The sequence below is a fragment of the Schistocerca gregaria genome, chromosome 2 (genome assembly GCF_023897955.1).
Source record: "Schistocerca gregaria isolate iqSchGreg1 chromosome 2, iqSchGreg1.2, whole genome shotgun sequence".
In the NCBI taxonomy this organism is placed as follows: Eukaryota; Metazoa; Arthropoda; class Insecta; order Orthoptera; family Acrididae; genus Schistocerca; species Schistocerca gregaria.
The window spans coordinates 626035210-626057237 of record NC_064921.1 but is presented as its reverse complement, the minus strand read 5'-3'; the positions used below and the strand labels follow the sequence as shown (position 1 = coordinate 626057237).

The 22028-nt window shown below is 44.4% G+C and overlaps 1 protein-coding gene across 2 annotated transcripts in view; it reads right to left on the bottom strand.

Annotated features, from left to right (window-relative positions):
- The window catches only part of LOC126334634 (SET domain-containing protein SmydA-8), a 280691-nt gene extending 259596 nt beyond the window's left edge, over positions 1–21095 (bottom strand). The window contains exon 1 of one of the 2 annotated variants that reach the window (XM_049997070.1): positions 21024–21095. The gene's annotated coding sequence lies outside the window, so the exon portion shown is untranslated. The remainder of the gene's footprint in view (positions 1–21023) is intronic. The other variant, XM_049997072.1, reaches the window with a different exon arrangement.
- Positions 21096–22028: the final 933 nt, after the last annotated feature.

The following is a 22028-nucleotide window of genomic DNA, read 5'->3' as shown; positions in this document are numbered from 1 at the left end:
CGCGGCGGCCTGCAGTTGAAGACAATGGCGGCGTTATTTTGGCGGCGCGCGCCCGACCTTCTGGCGGTCGGGAATAGCCCGCGCTAGGAGCAGCCAGCATACGGTCCCCTTTCTGCCTTCCCGGTTGGCGCCACGTAGCCCTCTGGCGGAAGGCGGCGACGACTCGGATGGACACCATCGAATGAGTCAGCCAGTCTCCGCTTCCTCCACTTGAACAAGTCACAGTCGCAACACACACTGCTCAGAAAGTTGTTACTGTCTGACAAACGATTACCCCACTTGCGTCCCTAGCGGCAAGAAAGCCATTGTTCACTTAATACCGTAAGTGCTGTAAATTTGCCTTTTGTATTTCATTTATTCCTACTCAATTTACAAATAACTTATTACTACCCAAACGTTAAAAACACGAAGAGAACAAACGAGAAGTAATGGAAAGGAAATTATTCAGATAGTTAAAGCAAATGAAAATGTAATTGAGGTGGGTGAGCGGAATTTGGTTGTAATAAACGATGATGATCAAGTCCCATACTCCGAGAAGCGTAGGGGACGATGCAGGAGACCCACACCGCCGAACAACGCTAGGACCTAGCGGAGGTGGTTTACCATTTTCTTCCTCCGACCGCAATGGGGGTGAATGATGACGATGAAGACGAGTCGCGCGGGATTAGCCGATCTGTCTTGGGCGCTGCAGTCATGGACTGTGCGGCTGGTCCCGGTGGAGGTTCGAGTCCTCCCTCGGGCATGGGTGTGTGTGTTTGTCCTTAGGATAATTTAGGTTAAGTAGTATGTAAACTTAGAGTTGGTTCAAATGGCTCTGAGCATTATGCGACTTAACCTCTGAGGTCATCAGTCGCCTAGAACTTAGAACTAATTAAACCTAACTAACCTAAGGACATCACACAAATCCATGCCCGAGGCAGGATTCGTACCTGTGATCGTAGCAGACGCACGGTTCCGGACTCAAGCGGCTAGAACCGCTCGGCTAACGCGGCCGCCTTAACTTAGGGACTGATGACCTTGACAGTAAAGCCCCATAAGATTTCACACACATTTGAATATTTTTTTATGAAGACGGCACAACAACACCCAGTCATCTCGAGGCGGGAAAAATCCCTCACCCCGCCGGGAAACGAACCCGGAACCCCGTGCGCAGGAAGCGAGAACGCTACCGCAAGACCACGTGCTGCGGGCGTTGTAAGAAAAGGAAGAGGAGAAAAAATTGTAGGGTATCATGGACTGGGACAAAGGAATAAGGTAAGAAGCCATCTGTAAAAAATTTTCAGAGAGCTTAATTTAATTATCGCTAACACTTGTTTCAAGAATCATGAAATAAGGCGGTATGCGTGGAAGAGATCTGGGGACACTGTAAAGCTTCAGGCTCCCTGTATGATGGTAAGAAAGAGATTTGGAAACCATATTTTAAACATAAAACATTTCCAGGGGCAGATGTGCACTCAGACCACAATTCATTGGTTATGAACTGAAAACTAGAAGCTAAAGAAACTGCAGAACGTTGTACATCAAGGAGACGGGACATGGACAAATTTAAGGAATCAGAAGTTGCTGAGAGTTTCAGAGGGAGCATTAGGCAACACTGGACTGAAACAAAGGAAAGAAATACGATAGAAACAGAGTGATTTGCTTTGAGAGATTAAATGGGGAAGGTAGCAGAGGATCACATACATAAAAAGACAACATGCAGTAGAAATTCTTGCATAAATCGGACGATACTGGAATTAACTGACAAATGGAGAAAATATAATGCAGCAAATCAAGCAGCCGAAAGCCAGAAATCTAAAAATGAGACTGACAGAAAGTACTGAGAAGAACTTGGAGGACAAACACAAGGCTGTAAAAGCGTGCGTGAGAAGGGGGAAGATAGATGATGGCTATTGGAAACGTAAAAGAGTTGTTTAGAAAAAGTAGAAGCAACCGTATGAAACAATTCAGATGGCAAGTCAGTGTTAAGAGAAAAGGGGAAAACTGAAAGACAAAAGGAATATACATAAGGTCTATAAAAGGGGAACAAACTTGGAAAGTTTATAGAAAGACAAGAAGAAGTTGGTGAAGATGAAATACCAGATATGATGCAGTGGAAAGAATTTGACAGAGTACAGAAAAACCAAATTCGAAATAAGATCCCTGGAGTAGACGACTAGACGAAATATCCTCAGAACTACTGGTATGCTAAGGATAGCCCGCCATTATAAACCTCAAACTGGTGTACAAGACGTATGAGATGAGCGAAATACCTCAGATTTGAAGAAGAATTTGTAATTCCAACTCCAAAGAAAGCAGGTTCTGTCTGGTGTGAATACTACCGAACTGTCGGTTTAAGTCCTGGCTAGAAATACTGGCACGAATTAATTATAGAATTGTAGACAAACAGATAGAAGCCGACCTCAAGGAAGATTAGTTTGGACTTCAGAAAAATGTGGGAACATGCGAAGCAATACTGCACCTACCACCTATCTTGGAAAAAGGTGAAGGAAAGACAAACAAAATTTGTAGCGTGTGTTTGTATGTTGACTGGATTACACTCTTCGAAATTTTGAAGCTAGCAGGGATAAAACATTGGGACCGAAAGGTTATTTACAACTTGTACAGAAAAAGGGAATACTGTTATACGAGTCCAAGGTTATGAAGGGGAAGTCATAGTTAAGAAGAGAGTGAGATGGTGTCTGTAGCCTATCCCTGATGTTATTATATATATAGATAGATAGTTGTTGTCTTCAGTCCTGAGACTGGTTGTTTTGCTTTTGTTAATGTTCATATCCTTGAAAAAGCAGAAATTTCGAAACAAAATAAAAGATTAGGAAGAAGAAATAAATACATTATGGTTTACCGATGACACTGTAAATCTGTTGTAGACAGCTAAGGACTTGGAAGAACAAGTGAATGGTGTAGCAGTGTATTGAAAAGAGGACCTGAATAAAGAAAAGTGTGAAGTTATTCACATGAGTACTAAAAGAGGTCCACTAAATTTCGATTAGGCAATAAGTCACACATGAAGGCAGTAAATTCAACTAAATATTTAGGGATTACAATCACAAATAACCTAAATTGGAACGGTCACATAGATAATGTTGTGGGTAGAGCAAACGAAAGATTGATATTCATTGGCAGAACACTTAAAAGATGCAACAGGTCTACTAAAGAGACTGTTTACACCACGCTTGTCCACCCTATTCTGGAGTACTACTAGGCGATGTGGGATCTCCATCAGGTGGGACTGACGGATGACATCGAAAAAGTTCAAAGAAGGGCAGCTCGTTCAGAAATAGAGGACATAGTGCCACAGATATGACACGTGAATAGGAGTGGCATTCATTAAAACAAAGGCGTTTTTCGCTGCGACGGGATCTTCTCATGGAATTTCAATCACCAGTTTTCTCCTCTGATTGCGAAAACATTCTGTTTGCACCCACCTACATAGGGAGAAATGGTCATCACGATAAAATAAGAGAAATCAGGGCTCGCACAGAAAGATTTAATTGGTTGTTTTTCCCGCAAGCCGTTCGGCAGTGGAACGGTAGAGAGACAAATGGTTCAAATGGCTCTGAGCACTATGTGACTTAACTTCTAAGGTCATCAGTCCCGTAGAATTTAGAACTACTTAAACCTATCTAACCTAAGGACATCACACACATCCATGCTCGAGGCAGGATTCGTACCTGCGACCGTAGCGGTCGCGCGGTTCCAGACTATAGTGCCTAGAACCACTCGGCCACTTCTGCCGGCGGTTGAGAGACAGCTTGAAGGTGGTTCAATGAACTCTCTGTCAGGCACTTTGTTATGAATAGCAGTGTAATCACTGAGATGTAGATGTAGATGTAGATACAAGAAGAACACCAACGAAAGTAAAAGAAGGATAATGAACTGTAGTCGAATTGAATCAGACATCAATGACGTAACCGGCCTAGAACAACTTGGTTGTGTATGGAGGAATACGCTTACTTTCAAGAATATTAACTGTAAAAAAACTTATAAGTTTTCAGTGAGATATTGCAAGTACAGGTTCTTTTACGTAAATTACACTACTGGCCGTTAAACTTCCAGCAAATAATGAAATTTTACTTATTGTGAGTAGATAGTAAAGCAGGCAGAAGACGTCATTAAATTTGTAGGTGATTTGCAATTATACACAGTAGGAAATCGAGGTGCTACTTGTGGAAGCCACAATAGCTCTTACCTGGCTGGGCAATTCAGTCACGGATGTAGGGTTTGGTTCCAAAGACCCACAAACATAATTTGCCTCCATACCAAATTTAACGAGCAACAGATGCCTACAATTTCAGCACTGTAACGGTTGTTGTTGTTGTGGTCTTCAGTCATGAGACTGGTTTGATGCAGCTCTCCATGCTACTCTATCCTGTGCAAGCTTCTTCATCTCCCAGTAACTACTGCAACCTACATCCCTCTGAATCTGCTTAGTGTATTCATCTCTTGGTCTCCCTCTATGATTTTTACCCTCCACGCTGCCCTCCAATACTAAATTGGTGATCCCTTGATGCCTCAGAACATGTCCTACCAACCGATCCCTTCCTCTAGTCAAGTTGTGCCACAAATTTCTTTTCTCCCCAATCCTATTCAATACCTCCTCATTAGCTATGTGGTCAACCCATCTAATCTTCAACATTCTTCTGTGGCACCACATTTCAAAAGATTCTATTCTCTTCTTGTCCAAACTATTTATCGTCCATGTTTCACTTCCATACAAGGCTACACTCCATACAAATACTTTCAGAAACGACTTCCTGACACTTAAATCTACACTCGATGTTAACAAATTTCTCTTCATCAGAAACACTTTCCTTCTCATTGCCAGTCTACATTTTATATCCTCTCTACTTCGACCATCATCAGTTATTTTGCTCCCCAAATAGCAAAACTCATTTACTACTTTAAGTGTCTCATTTCCTAATCTAATTCCCACAGCATCACCCGACTTAATTCGACTACATTCCATTATCCTCGTTTTGCTTTTGTTGATGTTCATCTTATATCCTCCTTTCAAGACACGATCCATTCCATTCAACTGCTGTTCCAAGTCCTTTGCTGTCTCTTACAGAATTACAATGTCATCGGCGAACCTCAAAGTTTTTATTTCTTCTCCATGGATTTCAATACTTACTCCGAATTTTTCTTTTGTTCCCTTTACTGCTTGCTCAATATACAGATTGAATAGTATCGGGGAGAGGCTACAACCCTGTCTCACTCCCTTCCCAACCACTGCTTCCCTTTCATGTCCCTCGACTCTTATAACTGCCATCTGGTTTCTGTACAAATTGTAAATAGCCATTCGCTCCCTGTATTTTACACCTTCCCCTTCCACCTTCAGAATTTGAAAGAGAGTATTTCGGTCAACATTGTCAAAATCTTTGTCTAAGTCTACAAATGTTAGAAACGTAGGTTTGCCTTTCCTTAATCTAGCTTCTAAGAAAAGTTGTAGGGTCACTATTGCCTCAAGTGTTCCAATATTTCAACGGAATCCAAACTGATCTTCCCCGAGGTCGGCTTCTACTAGTTTTTCCATTCGTCTGTAATGAATTCGCGTTAGTATTTTGCAGCCGTGGCTTATTATACTGATAGTTCGGTAATTTTCACATCTGTCAACACCTGCTTTCTTTGGGATTGGAATTATTATACTGTGCTTGACGTCTAAGGGTATTCGCCTGTCTTATATATCTTGCTCACCAGATGGTAGAATTTTGTCAGGACTAGCTCTCCCAAGGTTGTCTGTAGTTCTAATGGAATGTTGTCTACTCCGGGGGCCTTGTTTCGACTCAGGTCTTTCAGTGCTCTGTCAAACTCTTCACGCAGTATCGTATCTCCCATTTCATCCTCATCTACATCCTCTTCCATTTCCATAATATTGTCCTCAAGTACATCGCCCTTGTATAGACCCTCTATATACTCCTTCCACCTTTCTGCTTTCCCTCCTTTGCTGTATGGTAAAGGTAACTGTAACGGTAACAAAATATAAAAAATGATGTAATGTAATAATACACTAATAAAATAATAAATTGTTTAAGTAAAGTCAAATGTTTTAATACGGTTGTTTACACTGTTCTTAGTAAATGCATGACGGAAAAAGACATCACAATAGCAGCAGGTAATTAGTGTAGAGTAATGAAATTTCGAGGATACATTTTGTCTAGGTAACATATGCAAGTGATCAACATTGCAATATCACAGATTAATGAGAGTGCGAGATAAGCCAGCACGACTGTGCAATTCTAGTACGTTAATAACCGGAATAACCGCCAGAATGCTCATTGCACCCTTGCGAACGTGCAAGCGTTGCGTTGTAAAGGAGCCAGTGTCAGTTTGTGGGATGGAGTTCCATGCCTGTTGCACTTGGAGACAAATCTAGTGACCAATCAGCCCAAGCAGCATGCTGACACCCGGTAGAGCCGTTGCGTCACAACAGCGGCATGTAGGCGAAGGTTATCCTGTTGGAGAAAACAACCTGGAATGCTGTTCATGAATGGCGGCACAAATGGTCGAATCACCAGATTCAGATAGTCGGGGTGCGTGGGAAAACAACGAGAGTCATTCTGCTGTCATACGAAATCGCGACGCAGACAGTAACTCCAGATGTACGAGGGTGAGTCAAATGAAAACCTTAAATTTGTAACAACGAAAGTGCAGAATGGCCCGTAGGTGGCAGTGTAGTGCAGATGCACACATACCGTCGCAGTATCAGTATAAAGATGGGAGCACCACTTGCGACTTGCACCAGGGAAGAACAGCGATCTGTTATTCGGTTTTTGCGTAGTGAAGGATTGAAACCTAATGAAATTCATCGACGAATGAAGGTTCAGTACGGTGATGCATGTGTATCACAGCAGCAAGTGTGCGAATGGAGTAGGAAGTTCGCAAGTGGTGTGACTTCAGTGGAAGTTGCTCCCCGTCAAGGTCAGGAACAACGAGTTTTGACTCCACAGAACATAGCAGCAGTTGAAGCAATAGTGAAGGAAAACCGCCGAGTGACACTGAATGACATTGTAGCATGTTTACAGATTAGTCATGGGTCAGCACACCACACTGTACATGGTGTGCTCCAGTTTCACAAAGTGTATGCAAGATGGGTGCCACGGCAGCTGACTCCTGAAATGAGAGACGACTTGTTGATGCTTCTGAAGAACTTATTCGGCGCTTTGAATGAGAAGGTGATGGCTACCTTGAAAGAATCGTTACTGGGTTCATTTCCACCAACCACTTCCTCATGCACCATACTCACCAGACCTTGCCCCAAGTGATTTCCATATGTTTGGACAACTCAAAGACGCAATGGGAGGAAAGAAGTTCCGTTCTAATGAAGAGGTACGCCACGCGGTGCATAAGTGGTTGCCGGACTACCAAAAGACATTTTTTCTAAAGGAATTTATGCACTCTTGGAGGACTTGCATTGAGCTTTTACCACTTCTGCACAATAAATAATATTTAAAAATATATTTAAGGTTTTCGTTCGACTCGCACTCGTAGGTCCGGTGTGTCTAGCACGCAGACAGGTTAGTTGCTGGCCGTCAACTGGCCTCTTCTTATCCAATACACGGCCATCACTGGCATCGAGACAGAACCAGCCTTCATCAGAAAACACAACAGACCTCCACCCTGCCGGCCGCGGTGGCCGAGGGGTTCTAGGCGCTTCAGTCGGGAACCGCGCGACTGCTACGGTCACAGGTTCGAATCCTGGCTCGGGCATGGATGTGTGTGTGATGTCCTTGATGTCTTTAGGTTAGTTAGGTTTAAGTAGTTTTAAGTTCTAGGGATTGATGACCTCAGATGTTAAGTCCCATAGTGCTCAGAGTCATTTGAACCTTAACCTTTTTTGTTTTTGGTGGGGAGGGGGGGGGGGCGGTCAGCGGGCTACACGCCACAGGGCGTCTGGCTCAGAGCTTTCCTTGAAACAAACGATTTATAACAGTTCTTTGTATCACTGTGGTGCTGCAGATGCAGTACGATGCGCCACAGCCATACACCGAACACGATGGTCTTTCCTCTCGGTAGTACCTCGTCGCTGTCCGGAGCTCGGTCTTCTTGCGAACCGTGCATTCTCGTAACAACAGCTGCCAGCAATCAGCTACGGTAGCTACTTTCCTGCGAAGTCTGCAGTAGCGCAGAAGGAACATCCATCTTCTCGTAGCCCTATTACACAAGCTCGTTTAAACTCAGTGATATTTTGATCACGACGCATTTGTGGTCTTAAAGGCAGCCATGACTAACTTCGGCTCACCACGTCATATCTCAAAGGTAAATAACGCTCACGGCCGCTACAAAGTGTATTCGTGTATTTAAAGCAAACCTGATTTGCCTCCTCATAGTAGCGCAACTTGAGGCACTCCTATGCAACTGGCGCGAAATCTGAACAGACATCATCTTTCAGATGCAGAAACATATCTACGAACTTTCGTTTTTGCTGCTCAGTTCCTTCTTGGTGTTGCAATTTTTTGCGTCAGTGTACCCTTAGAATAACGTCCAAGAAATCGCAACAGCATGTGGAAGGCACACGTTTGAAAATTTGTGAAATGCATGTGTCATGACATTCATTTAAGAACTGTGACAGCATCAACTTCTAACAGCTTCCACATAATCGTAATTCCGTAATTTAAGCAAAATAAAATCAAATGTGCTGCCCTCATCATACAGGGTATCCCAGTAGGAATGGTCAGTGTCCAGGGGTATGACAGGAACGATCACTCGAAGCAAAAATGTCCAGTAAACATGGGCACTAAATGTGCATACCTTAAGAACTATGAACACTTAGAAGAGGAACAAGTGCTTATAGCTCTTAAGGTACGCAATTTAGATCCCATGCTTACTTGTATTTTTTCTTGTTTTTGTCGTTATGGAAAGTAAAGATATATGCAATAGAAGAGATTTACTTCACAGCTTCGAAGATGAAGATGTGCTCATAGCTACTAGGGGATTCATTTTGGACCTCATGTTTACTTGACTTTTGTACTTCGAATGATGTTTCTTGTCATATCCCTGAAAACTGACTATTCCTGCAGAGACGCGCTCTAAGTACTTCACTAAGCATTACTGTTATGAACCGAAGTCTAAAGACCATGGCAGTAAATGGAAATGCCGTGTGACTAGGTAGACAGTTCGCCGAGTCTTTCAAGTTGACGCCACTTCCAGGACTTGCGCGTCGTTGGGGATGAAATGATGATGATGAGGACAACGCAACACCCGGTCCCTCAGCGGAGAAAATATCCGATCCAGCCGGGAATCGAACCCGGCCCGTTAGGTATGACATTACGTCGCGCTGACCACTCAGCCACCAGGGGCGGATACCATGGCAGTGCCAGCGTGTAAATGATACAAATGCTGTTTCCTTCTGTAGTTTCCACCTACGTTCCCTAGCTATCTGTTGTGATGCCATCGTAGAGACTGAGAATGTTACGCACAGTTGTGAGACGTACGATATTTTTACCACAACATGTTTCGGGACAACGTTATTCCCATTACCAAGGACACTGTCAAAGGTTTGCTGCTGGCATTTACTTTTGACGGCGCCCAATGGCATACAAGCTTTAAACACGCAATAATGGGATAACATAGTTTTTTTCTTCTCTTCTCTTCCTTCTTTTTCTTCTTCTTATTTAGTATCTTCCCCTTTCTGTCTTCCCTTACTCAGTTTTGAACATTCGAAGCAATTTGTTGGCAGCATTTACAATAAGCCTCCAATCTTTTGTGCTGGTACACCCTTACTTGGCTGGAATATTAGTAGGGAGGACGTAAACACATTGAAAATTAATATACCCAAAAATATATATGCTTTTACCAAGATTGTTTTAGGAGAGGAGATCATGATACTGCCGCCCGAAGTGGCCGCGCAGTTACAGGCGCCGTGTCACGGATTGAGCGGCCTCACCCGCCACAGTTTCTAGTCATTCCTCGGTCATGGGTGTGTGTGTTGTTCTTAGCATAAGTTAGTTTAGGTAATGTGCAAGTCTAGGGATCGATGACCTCAGCAGTTTGGTCCCTAGGAATTCACACACGCATTTGATCATGATACTCATCTCCCTCCCCTCTTCCAACTCCGCCTTTGAATCCTTGCCTGCTGCGTATCAACTTCATCAAACGTAGCAGCTGGCGAATGGTAGCGTGCCAGTGTCTCAGAAAGGTAAAACATACTCAGTAGATACAAGACTTGGAAAACCTACTTCCCAGGGCAAAAGTGAAACACCCTATATATCCTGATAGGTCATAAGAGTATTGGCTATTTACGGTCTTGCGTTATATTGTTGAAAGATAAAATAAGAGGCCTCGACCTTAACACGCCAGAAACCTAGTTGTAGATGTCCAAATTATCATCTAAGTGGACCAAAGATAACCACATAGTTTACCTAAAGGCGTCCCGAGCTATCAAGCTAGGCGCTGGGCACTTATGACGGTAACGAATGAAACCTGGTAACACTCATTTTGTTCGGAACCTACACGCACGGTTACGTCCGTAGTGATACTGTACGCAGTACCGGGTCTCTTTTTTTTTAAGGACTGCAAAGTACCAGTTCTGCGTACATTGCTGACGGGCGCAGTACCGTACTGTCTGCTGTCGCGTCAAGGGAAGCCACAAACAACAGTCGCCACCCAGACAGAGACGTCTTCGAACTGTCCTTGTCATACTTGTCTTACTGAAAACAAGCTCAGTTACTGACGTAAGGTAGATGGCGTAACAGTAAGATTCTACACGGCCGAATGGACAATAGGTGGGTGTCCTCTATGGTGTTATTCATCTTAGATTGACATCAAGCATGGCATTGAGTGTGGACCGATATCGTATTCACTTGACGGCAGCAGGATCACAACCATCGCAAGAAGAAATATAACAGAACGATAAAACCACAGCGTCAGTAGGCCACGATACTGAGATCTGACGAATTCAGGAATGTGCTGGAACACGGTTCTCGCTCTTACGCGAGGCATAGCATAACCTCACAAACACCATTCTAATGCGGTTTCTGAATGACATACCCGCTGCGTAATGTTTCCTTATATGCATAATTTAGATGGCGTTCCTCTTATCTACTTTGCACATTGTCCTGATATGCCACTTATTAGCGAATGCAATTATGTACTACATTTCAAGTCAGTTGTTTTATGCTGCTTTCATGGCATTCAGTTTTAATACGCATCAACGCACTTCAAGGAAGTAGATGAGTGTAACGGTGCTTGTGTGGTGTAGAACCTACCTCAGTGTAAAGTGAGTGGTGGAGGATACTTTGTATCAGTATTAGCTACAGAGGACAGTCAAATAAAAAACAGACGTCTGGAAAAAAGTACGTGAACTGTTAATCATTTCAAAAACAATCGCCACCACTGTTAACACATTCATCGCACATTCAGTCAAAGACGATGAGCGGGCCTACATGTGGCCAAGGTTGCTTGGACTATGCTGCAGAAGTCTGGCTGGGAAGCCCTTGCACATCCTCCGCGCAGTCTCTTCCCATCCGATTTGTATATTTTGGAGCCCGGAATAAAAACATTCGTGGCCGTCGATTTGCTTCGGGTAAAGAGCTGCACTCCTGCGTACGGTCATTGTTCCGAAGACATTTACCGTCTTGTCTCACATTGGGATAAATCTATCAACATCTATGGGGATTACTCTTGAAATAATGAACAGTTTACTTACTGTTTTTACAGCTGTCTCGTTTTCATGTGACTGCTCCTCACATTTTGAGTCACGACCATTCGCTGATTGAACAAGCAAAATATGATTGTCCTTGCGTTTCTGTACGCGGCCTAATTCCTCTTAGGTTGTTCACATGATTCCTACCCAATATTTATGATGGTGGCAGCAGTAGAACGGTTCTCTAAATGAAAGTAACATGGGTTTTCCGAGAATTGCATCGCTTATGTTACAACGATTCCTATTTATGTTTCCAGACTATTCCTCTCATACTTTCATATTGAATGTATTGAACTGCTTTCGATTCTGGCAGCACGACCCGGATTTCGCTCCACGTCTCCTGTCATTCATACTTGATGAAAGCTTCAAACGCTGGAGAAGTACCCTAAAATCGGCATACTGAAGTCTTGCGTGCAATTTCTTTTACGAATGCACTCCACTTCCAACAATTCTCCCGACAAATCTTAGTATGGTATTCTCCTTTTCTAATACAGACTTTACGCGATTGTCCTGCTTTCCATCGCTTCTTAGTATTATTGCATAATTCATATAGCCTACGATTTCACTTGCTCATGATGATCGCCACTTACTTAGTAACAGACTACTCTCAGGAGGTAGTCTTTGTTATAAACATCTCCTTGAATTTATCCAAATTTAAAGTGAAAAATTTGTCTGTCTTTCTGCATTTTTGCAAACATTGTGCTAAATAATAGACTAATTTTTGAGGTTGTTACACTTCACTAGCTGCTAGTGGTTTTCTATCATCACCTACACGTGCAAAACACGTGTCGGAGGGTTCGAAATCGATGCTTCCATATGTCAGTATTCAAGGCATAGGAAGATCTTAACATCGATTTCACAGACAAAATTTCCACCTTCCATGTTGGATAAAAAACAGCCTACTTAAAACTTCCTGGCAGATTAAAACTGTGTGCCGGGCTGACACTTGAACTCGAGACCTTTGCCTTTCGCGGGCAAGTCTCTCTCTACCATCTGAGCTACGCAAGCAAGACTCACGCCCGGTCCTCGCAGCTTTACTTCCTCCAGTACCTCGTCTTCTACCTTCCCAACTTTACAGAAGCTCTCCTGCGAACCTTGCAGAACTAGGATTCCTGGAAGAAAGGATATTGCGGAGACATGGCTTAGCCACAGCTTGGGGGATGTTTCCAGAATTAGATTTTCACTCTGCACTCTGGAAACATCCCCCAGGCTGTAGCTAAGCCATGTCACTGCAATATCCTTCCTTTCAGGAGTTCTAGTGCTGCAAGGTTCACAGGAGAGATTCTGTAAAGTTTGGAAGGTAGGAGACGAGGTGCTGGCGGAAGTAAAGCTGTGAGGACGGGGCGTGAGACGTGCTTGGGTAGCTCAAATGGTTTAGCTGTCTTGTGTAATAAAAAAATTGAGTTCACTGACCAACAACGAAGTAAACGGGTGTCTTGCGACGTCCGCCCCTAGCAGATGCAATGAACGAAAAAAAAAAAAAAATAGTAGAGCACTTGCCCGCGAAATACAAAGGTCCCGAGTTCGAGTCTCGGTCCGGCACACAGTTTTAATCTGCCAGGATGTTTCATTTCAGCGCACACTCCGCTGCAGAGTGAAAATCTCATTCTGGAAACAGACTACTTGTTAGCACTGTGAGTGGTTTTTTCGTCACTTGAACCAATCTTTTTCCGAACACGTGCCGTCATGATACCAGCGCAACACTTTAGAGCTGGTAAAAAGTAATCACGATTGGTAGTGGCTGGGGCTTGGGATGAGCAATAGTTTTAAACGAAATAAGGCAGGAATATTTGTAGCTACTTTTGTAGCTAAACCTGGCCTGATACCTTTAGTTTTCCATTCAGTTCATGCTTTCACGGTGGCAAGTAATGTTTGCCCGTACTGTTTGGAACGTTCTTATTTTTTAAAAAAACCTGAAAATCATACTTCGTGTTATGCAACAACATTTTCGTTTGTGATATATAAGGTTAGATTCACGCAAATATAACTAGCTACAAAAGGGAATCCAACATATCCACAATTAAGATATTTATGTACCTTCAGATCTCGAATAATTTTACTCGTGTAGTTTGTGGTTTTAAAAAATTATTATTATGAATAATGAACGTTGCCAACTCTCTTTCATTTTCAAGCCAACTGTGTTACAAACTAGATATTTAGCAAATAATGTGGCAGTATACGAACGTCGTTACGGCGTTTTCGCCAGTGAGGGATGTTAACGGTTCTTCATGCTCTGCTTTACGTCAAATATGAAGTGAGCAGTGAGAATTAATTTATACCTGGACCGTTACAGATAATAAAAATGCGTTACAGCCTCTAGACATAAAATTATGGGATATATTACGTTGGTACAAAAGTTCCTATCTATTTTGTTTTTCTTGTTGGTATTCCCGTTGCTGTGGGTTTATTTACCGACTGTAATTTTTTATATGTAGATTATTGTTGCTATTTGAGTTTACCTAGTGTCATGTTTCTCATTTGGAGATAGAGTGTGGAGCTGTGGATGCCAGAAACTGGAGTGCCAAATGGAGGTGCCGGAAAATTTCCGACACATTCTCCTGGTTGAGTTCAGTAGAGGGGCGACAGCAGCGGCGACAGCCGGAGTGATCTGCTGTTGTACAGAACACGGCAAGAAAAAGATCTTCTCGTTTTGAGGAGGATCGCTGTGATATTACTGATTCTCCAAATTCAGGAAGAACTTCGGGGCTTGGTGATCGTTTAAACGCACTCATCTACAGTGACCCCCGTCCCTGTACACTAGTACTGCCAGAAGTGGTGAACTGTGGTCACTCACCCATCGTGCGACATTTCCACGTAATGGGGAAGGTTCGAAAATCGGGTGTGTGGGTACCGCATGCTCTAAACCAAATCACAAATACGTACGTCTCTGTTTGCTCGTCATCAGTTGCCTCGTGAACAACACCGACCATTCCTATTCTGTATCGTTACTGGCGACGAGAAATAGTGTCTTTATGCTGACGTAAGAAAAAGAAAGAAATGGTCAACAGCTGAGACGTGTCGCAGACGCACTCCTTGAACAACGACCAGGAAGATTGCGTGAAGTGATGCTGCTCTAGCCGGCCGCCGTGGCCGAGCGGTTCTAGGCGCTTCAGTCCGGAACCGCGCTGCTTCTACGGTCGCAGGTTCGAATCCTGCCTCGGGCATGGATGTGTGTGATATCCTTAGGTTAGTTAGGTTTAAGTAGTTCTAAGTCTAGGGAACTGGTGACCTCAGATGTTAAGTCCCATAGTGCTAAGAGCCATTTGAACCATTTGATGCTGCTCCACAAAAAGCCCGCCCGCATTCTGCTAGACTGATAAAAAACACCTTACAATAGTTGAGCTGGGAAGTCATTCCACTGCCACTATATTCATCTCATCTTGCGGGCTCACATTTTCACATTTCCTGCTCTCTATCCAACAACCTTCAAGGAACTCTCTGGATGAAAATGCGCCCAAAACGTGGTCCGACGATTTCTTCCCCTCAAAACAACGTTATTTCTACAGTCATGGAATCGAAAAGTTGTCCCGCCGTTGGCAGACTGTTGTAGACAGTGAAGAACATATATTATTGATAACTGAATTTGCTGCTACGTGTATCTTTTGTTTCTTAAGCTTCTGGAAAAATGCTACGAGCTTATGTACCAAACTAAATTATTCATTACAGCTGTATTTATTCATTAATAAATACGACATTAGATTCCACTCAGTGTTGCATTGCTGAACTCAATTTTCTATCTTACAGCAAGATGATTCACCAGCCGTTACTGGACTCACGATTCCACACCATCACTGGTGGAGGCATATTTAACGCGAAGTAAGTTTCAAACAGTCTTTCAAAAGTCTCGACTGCAAGGCTGTTTTGAGAAACGGTACGAAAATGTCAGCAAGGTAATGGACTTAAGTACTAATGTAGATTACTCTGCAAACTGTGTAATTATTAGCAACAATTTACAGGGGCAAGTGCTGTGTGTGTGCTCCGATACGTCCAAATACGACGGCTCCGTTTCCTGTGCCTATGTAGACACTAAACATGAAGGTAGTGCATAATTCCGTCCACCGACGTAGAAGTCTGTTTAAGCAGCGGAACTCTTAGATATGAAAAGAGTGTTCAGACTGGATTGGTGAGCCAAGCTGACCACATTTAATAATAGCAGACTATCTCTTCGCGTTGCAAATATTGAAATCCACTGCTAAAGACATCCACACTGTATCCCATAACAGATAGCTTCTGTGCAAAAATATCATTTGTAACGACCAAGAAGCTCGCTGAGATTTCGGGTAATGATAATGCCGACCAGCTACCAAAGAGATCAGGAAAGAACTGAATATATCCATTCCGTTATTGATCAAATTGCTGTACTCAGAGACTTGGCCAAAAGCGAATGGTATAAGGAGTGGGAGAACGAGAGATCTGCACAGGGGCATCTGGCACAGAAAAAATCCATCTACGGCGTCACCGAGTAGCTGAGGTCGAGAAATACGCATCCGCTATCGCCACAGAATCGTCTGCGCCTCTGGTTTAACTCTTCAGGCCAATTTGTCGTTTCTTGCACTCATCATTTACGGTGCTGCCATTTTAACGGCCAGCCATTTGTTTGACTGACTTAGCAGGTACGTCAGAAGCTCTGTGAGGCTGTTCGTGAATAATGCCGTGTTGTATAGAGAAGTCGTAACCCCATAAAAACGCAGTGAAATACAAGAATATCTTCAGAGTGAAGACACATGGTGCTGGAATTGATAGCTGCTTTTCAAAATACACAATTTTAACGTTTTGAACATCATAAGCGAAAAGACCTGTTACCGGTACGCGTGCGACAGTATGCTTTCCTAATATGTTCCAAAACGCCGCGCACAAAAACGGAAATTTCCAGTGCTCATACATCGAGTTATGTTGGTGATAAAAAGTTAGGTTGAAGTGTTTTGGATAGCCCTTTGGCTAAGGACCATTTGTATGCTCCACAGAAAGGTCGTCTTCGTGTCACTATCCTACGGTACAGGGTCAAAGTATGAATATTACAGACTATCTCCTGCATAGGCAAATGCAACAAATAAGTTGGTTCTTTTTGCATTTGAGGTAGTCTGTGGTGGGCATGATGGCACTTATGGAGGAACTATTAGTTAATGGGCGGTTCCTCGAAAATCTCAAAAAAAGTATTTTTTGGTGTATTTTCGCCGTCACCCGCGGACCAAAGTCCAACGGAGGATTCCAAGACGGTTATTCATAGAAAATGCCTGAAATTTTTATGATATATTCCTAAGATCCCGATCTCTAACAACCTTGAAAATTTTCTTGATATCTTTATCCGTTGCCGAGATATAGTAGTTGAAATTTGCCCTACTTGTACACGTGAAACACACACGTAAGGTACGGTATGAGGCGAAAATGTAGTTTGTAAAGTGACGTAGCACGGAAAGACATGCTGTAAAGTTTCCCGTTATCACCCGGGAACACAATGTTGTAGCACTGAAGCACATGAAAAATTGTTTTGCGCACAAAATAGTGTCTGAGGTTTAAAATTAGTTTTGCGTTATTTTAGTTTCGCGTAAGAAAACTACTTAAATTCTACTGATAAATACATTTCTTTTCATATGAGTTACATTAACCGCTACAGCAAGGAAAAGAAGGGAACCAGCGGAGAAATGCTCCTACAGGAGTACAAAAAATATGATTAAGTTTCTGTTCATTTCAAAGACTTAAGTGGAGCACCAGCTGCATCATTCTACCTTCCTCAGCACCTGTAAACATTTTCCTAAAATATTTTGGCATGCTTACATCTTCGCAATTTTTTTTATGAGAGAAAGAGAGATGTGGCAGTGGCAAATACACGGAAAAGTAACAAATATTATAAGATAGTAGAGCGTGTTTGTATTATAGAAAGAACGAAGGAAACAGGGGCAATGTGAGAGAAAAAGAGGGACTCCGTGCCAGTGGAACATAGTTGACAGTGGCAGAACGGTGCTAGGAAAAGAATGAAGGAGGCAGTGTCAGGGTGTGACGAATAAAGAGAAAGAGAAAGTGGAAGTGATTGACAGTCAGTGATAATGAGAGACAGAATATACGACAGTCACAACGAGGAAGAGAGAGATGGTGAGATGAAACAGCAGCAGTAGGAAGGAGGGAAAGAGATATTAGCAGTAAGAGAAAACATAAGGGAGACAATGACAGCGAGAAGAGACTGAAGTAGTGGAACAGAACGAAGGGGACTGTGGATGTGACATAGGAGAGAATAACAGAGAGACAGAAAGTGATAATGAAAACGAGCTATGCTGAATGTGTGAATGAGAAAGGACAACTGGGTGTGGATAGCTGTGAGCGACTTACAGCGAGGGACTAATGGATGAGAGTGAGTTACAGTTAGCGGAGCTATTGGGAATGTCAGGTGAGCTGCATGTTAAAAAGAGCTCGAGTATGTTTGCACACTAAATTTTTTGGGAAAGGTTTTGACATGTGTTGAGGAAGGTAGAATGACGCAACTGATACCCTAGTTTTCGATTAGAATATTTTAAATACACTCCTGGAATGGAAAAAATAACACATTGACACCGGTGTGTCAGACCCACCATACTTGCTCCGGACACTACGAGTGGGCTGTACAAGCAATGATCACACGCACGGCACAGTGGACACACCAGGTACCGTTGTGTTGGCCGTCGAACGGCGCTAGCTGCGCAGCATTTGTGCATCGCCGCCGTCAGTGTCAGCCAGTTTGCCGTGGAATACGGAGCTCCATCGCAGTCTTTAACACTAGTAGCATGCCGCGACAGCGTGGACGTGAACCGTATGTGCAGTTGACGGACTTTGAGCGAGGGCGTATAGTGGGCATACGGGAGGCCGGGTGGACGTACCGCCGAATTGCTCAACACGTGGGGCGTGAGGTCTCCACAGTACATCGATGTTGTCGCCGTGGTCGGCGGAAGGTGCACGTGCCCGTCGACCTGGGACCGGACCGCAGCGACGCACGGATGCACGCCAAGACCGTAGGATCCTACGCAGTGCCGTAGGGGACCGCACCGCCACTTCCCAGCAAATTAGGGACACTGTTGCTCCTGGGGTATCGGCGAGGACCATTCGCAACCGTCTCCATGAAGCTGGGCTACGGTCCCGCACACTGTTAGGCCGTCTTCCGCTCACGCCCCAACATCGTGCAGCCCGCCTCCAGTGGTGTCGCGACAGGCGTGAATGGAGGGACGAATGGAGACGTGTCGTCTTCAGCGATGAGAGTCGCTTCTGCCTTGGTGCCAATGATGGTCGTATGCGTGTTTGGCGCCGTGCAGGTGAGCGCCACAATCAGGACTGCATACGACCGAGGCACACAGGGCCAACACCTGGCATCATGGTGTGGGGAGCGATCTCCTACACTGGCCGTACACCTCTGGTGATCGTCGAGGGGACACTGAATAGTGCACGGTACATCCAAACCGTCATCGAACCCATCGTTCTACCATTCCTAGACCGGCAAGGAAACTTGCTGTTCCAACAGGACAATGCACGTCCGCATGTATCCCGTGCCACCCAATGTGCTCTAGAAGGTGTAAGCCAGCAAGATCTCCGGATCTGTACCCCATTGAGCATGTTTGGGACTGGATGAAGCGTCATCTCACGCGGTCTGCACGTCCAGCACGAACGCTGGTCCAACTGAAACGCCAGGTGGAAATGGCATGGCAAGCCGTTCCACAGGACTACATCCAGCATCTCTACGATCGGGTCCATGGGAGAATAGCAGCCTGCAGTGCTGCGAAAGGTGGATATACACTGTACTAGTGCCGACATTGTGCATGCTCTGTTGCCTGTGTCTATGTGCCTGTGGTTCTGTCAGTGTGATCATGTGTTGTACCTGACCCCAGGAATGTGTCAATAAAGTTTCCCCTTCCTGGGACAATGAATTCACGGTGTTCTTATTTCAATTTCCAGGAGTGTAGATGGGAACATATTCTCATGTTTTGCGTTCCGATAGGACCATTTTTGCCGCTGATTGTTTTATTACGCGATTTTCGAGTAATCATTGGAAACAACCACTCCCTCTAAATATATGGAAGTATGTATAAATGAGTAAGTGAAGCAGTCATCAATCCGAAGAGTGTCTTGAACACCACAATGCTTTACTAGGCATGGTCGTGTTGGAGGTGGTACGCCGACCTTTGAACTGACGTACCCAGCCTGCTACAGATGGACATACACTGTGCAGGTTGACATCTTTCACGCCAACAAAGAATCCTAGAGGTTAAAGAAGTGAAAAGTGACTGACATAAATCTTAGGATTGACTGACCAACTGAGCTACCCAGGCGCGACTCACGCCCCGTCCTCACAGCTTTACTTCTGCCAGTACCTCGTCTTCTACCTTGGTAGAGCTCTTACCCGCGAAAGGCAAAGGTCCCGAGTTTGAGTCTCGCTCCGGCACACAGTTTTAATCTGCCAGGAAGTTTCATATCAGCGCACACTCCGCTGCAGAGTGAAAATCTCATTCTGGAATTATCGAAGTGTTTCCATATCTTTGTCCGACCCCTGTAAATGTGTAGAACATGCTACATTTACAAATACGGCACGGGACACAACCTCGTGTGTAACACCAATACAAGCTGTAGAGAATGGCAGAAACTGCTTGTTTCGTTCTCGTGCGAGTTTCTTCATGTGGTTTTTGAACTCAACCAGTAGAGTGAGGAACCGATGTAGGTAAACTGTCCTCTATGTACAACACTCTGCCCTTTATACAGCGTGGTTAGAAACAGCATGAAAAGCTTGCGAGGGGATTGTAGGGTAGGATCTGCTGAGAAATAATTATTAAGAAAAATATTCGTCGCACTGCGCCGTTTCAGAGCTGATTAGGCGCTGCACGCGCAAATTCAAGCGGCTCGCCAGAGATGGTGTCGCCGTACGTGTTCTTCCTAAACTGAAAAAGAGAGCGATACAAATATTGCACATGGGACGGCAGTAAGGATCGCTCTGAGAAGAACTGACACTAATTGTCTCTGGCTTGCCGCTGGAACTCGGGAGCGTAACGGCCTGATTGTATAATTTCAATGCCAATTAACTTGGAAACGGCGCAACGTATCCCAATTTTCTAGAAGGTTATTTCACAGCACAAATTACCATGCAACAGCCTTACAAGCTCTTCAAACTTTTTATCTTGTACAATTACATTTGGAAGTAAAAGTTGCCGCTTTTATTGTAACCAATTGCGTTGCACAATTGCGTTTTACGTTCTGTAATGAAGCCTCACGAAGTCTTGTCTGTGTCATAATGTCACACTATCGTATCCTGCGAAATGAGCTTTTCCTGAAAACAATAAAATAAACAAATGACATCAGCGGGCGGCGTCCGTGGCGCCGCGACAGGCCGTGTAGGTACTGTGTGGTGTGGCGCTCACCGCAGCCTCACCTGTTGCGTGTGCCGTGCGCTGGCTGCGCGGGACTGCGGGGTGGCGGTGCGGTGTCGGCCGAGCAGCGAGCGGCGACTGCGGGCCGCGCTCCTGCCGGGCTATTTATACGGCCGCAGCCTCTCAGGAGGACCGCAGAAATAGACGGAGACAACGGGAAGCGCCGTTGTCATCGGCGACGGGGACGTCGCGGCCCACCCGTCCGCCACCCCTCTGCCGACCCTCTGCTGCCTCTGCAACCTGTGTCCTACCGTGGGACACTCAACATGTATGGTTTGTGAGGCGCCCAACTGCCCTGTCATATGCGCCCGTACAAAGTCCCAATTTTTTCTCAGTCCAGTTATTAGACAATCCAATCTAGCCACTGTCACAAATGATGATGATCATCATCATTATCATGAAATGATAAGAACAACACAAACACCCAGTACCCGGGCACAGAAAACTCCAATCAGGCAGGTAATCGAACATAGGACCCCTTGATCCAGAGGCAGCAATGCTTAGCTACTAGACCAAGAGTTGCTGACCCGTGGGACACTGAAACGAAAGTTAATGGAAGCCAAGCGAGTCCACCTTTTTTGCCCGACTTGTAGTGTTTCTTGTGCCGCAACATGCCACTGTCGTTTTTTGCACTAATGCGAAAATCAGTCAGTTCGTCACCTGATTATAGCAGGTACACTACTCACCATTAAAATTGCTACACCACGAAGATGGACGTGCTACAGACGCGAAATTTAACCGACAGGAAGAAGATGCTGTGATATGCAAATGATTAGCTTTTCAGAGCATTCACACAAGGTTGGTGCCTGTGGCGACACCTGCAACGTGCTCACATCAGGCAAGTTTCCGGCCGATTTCTAATACACAAACAGCACTTGAACGGCGTTGCCTGGTGAATCGTTGTTGCGATGCCTCGTGTAAGGAGGAGAAATGCGTACCTTCACGTTTTCGTCTTTGATAAAGGTCGGATTGTAGTCTATGGCGATTGCGGTTTATCGTATCGCAAC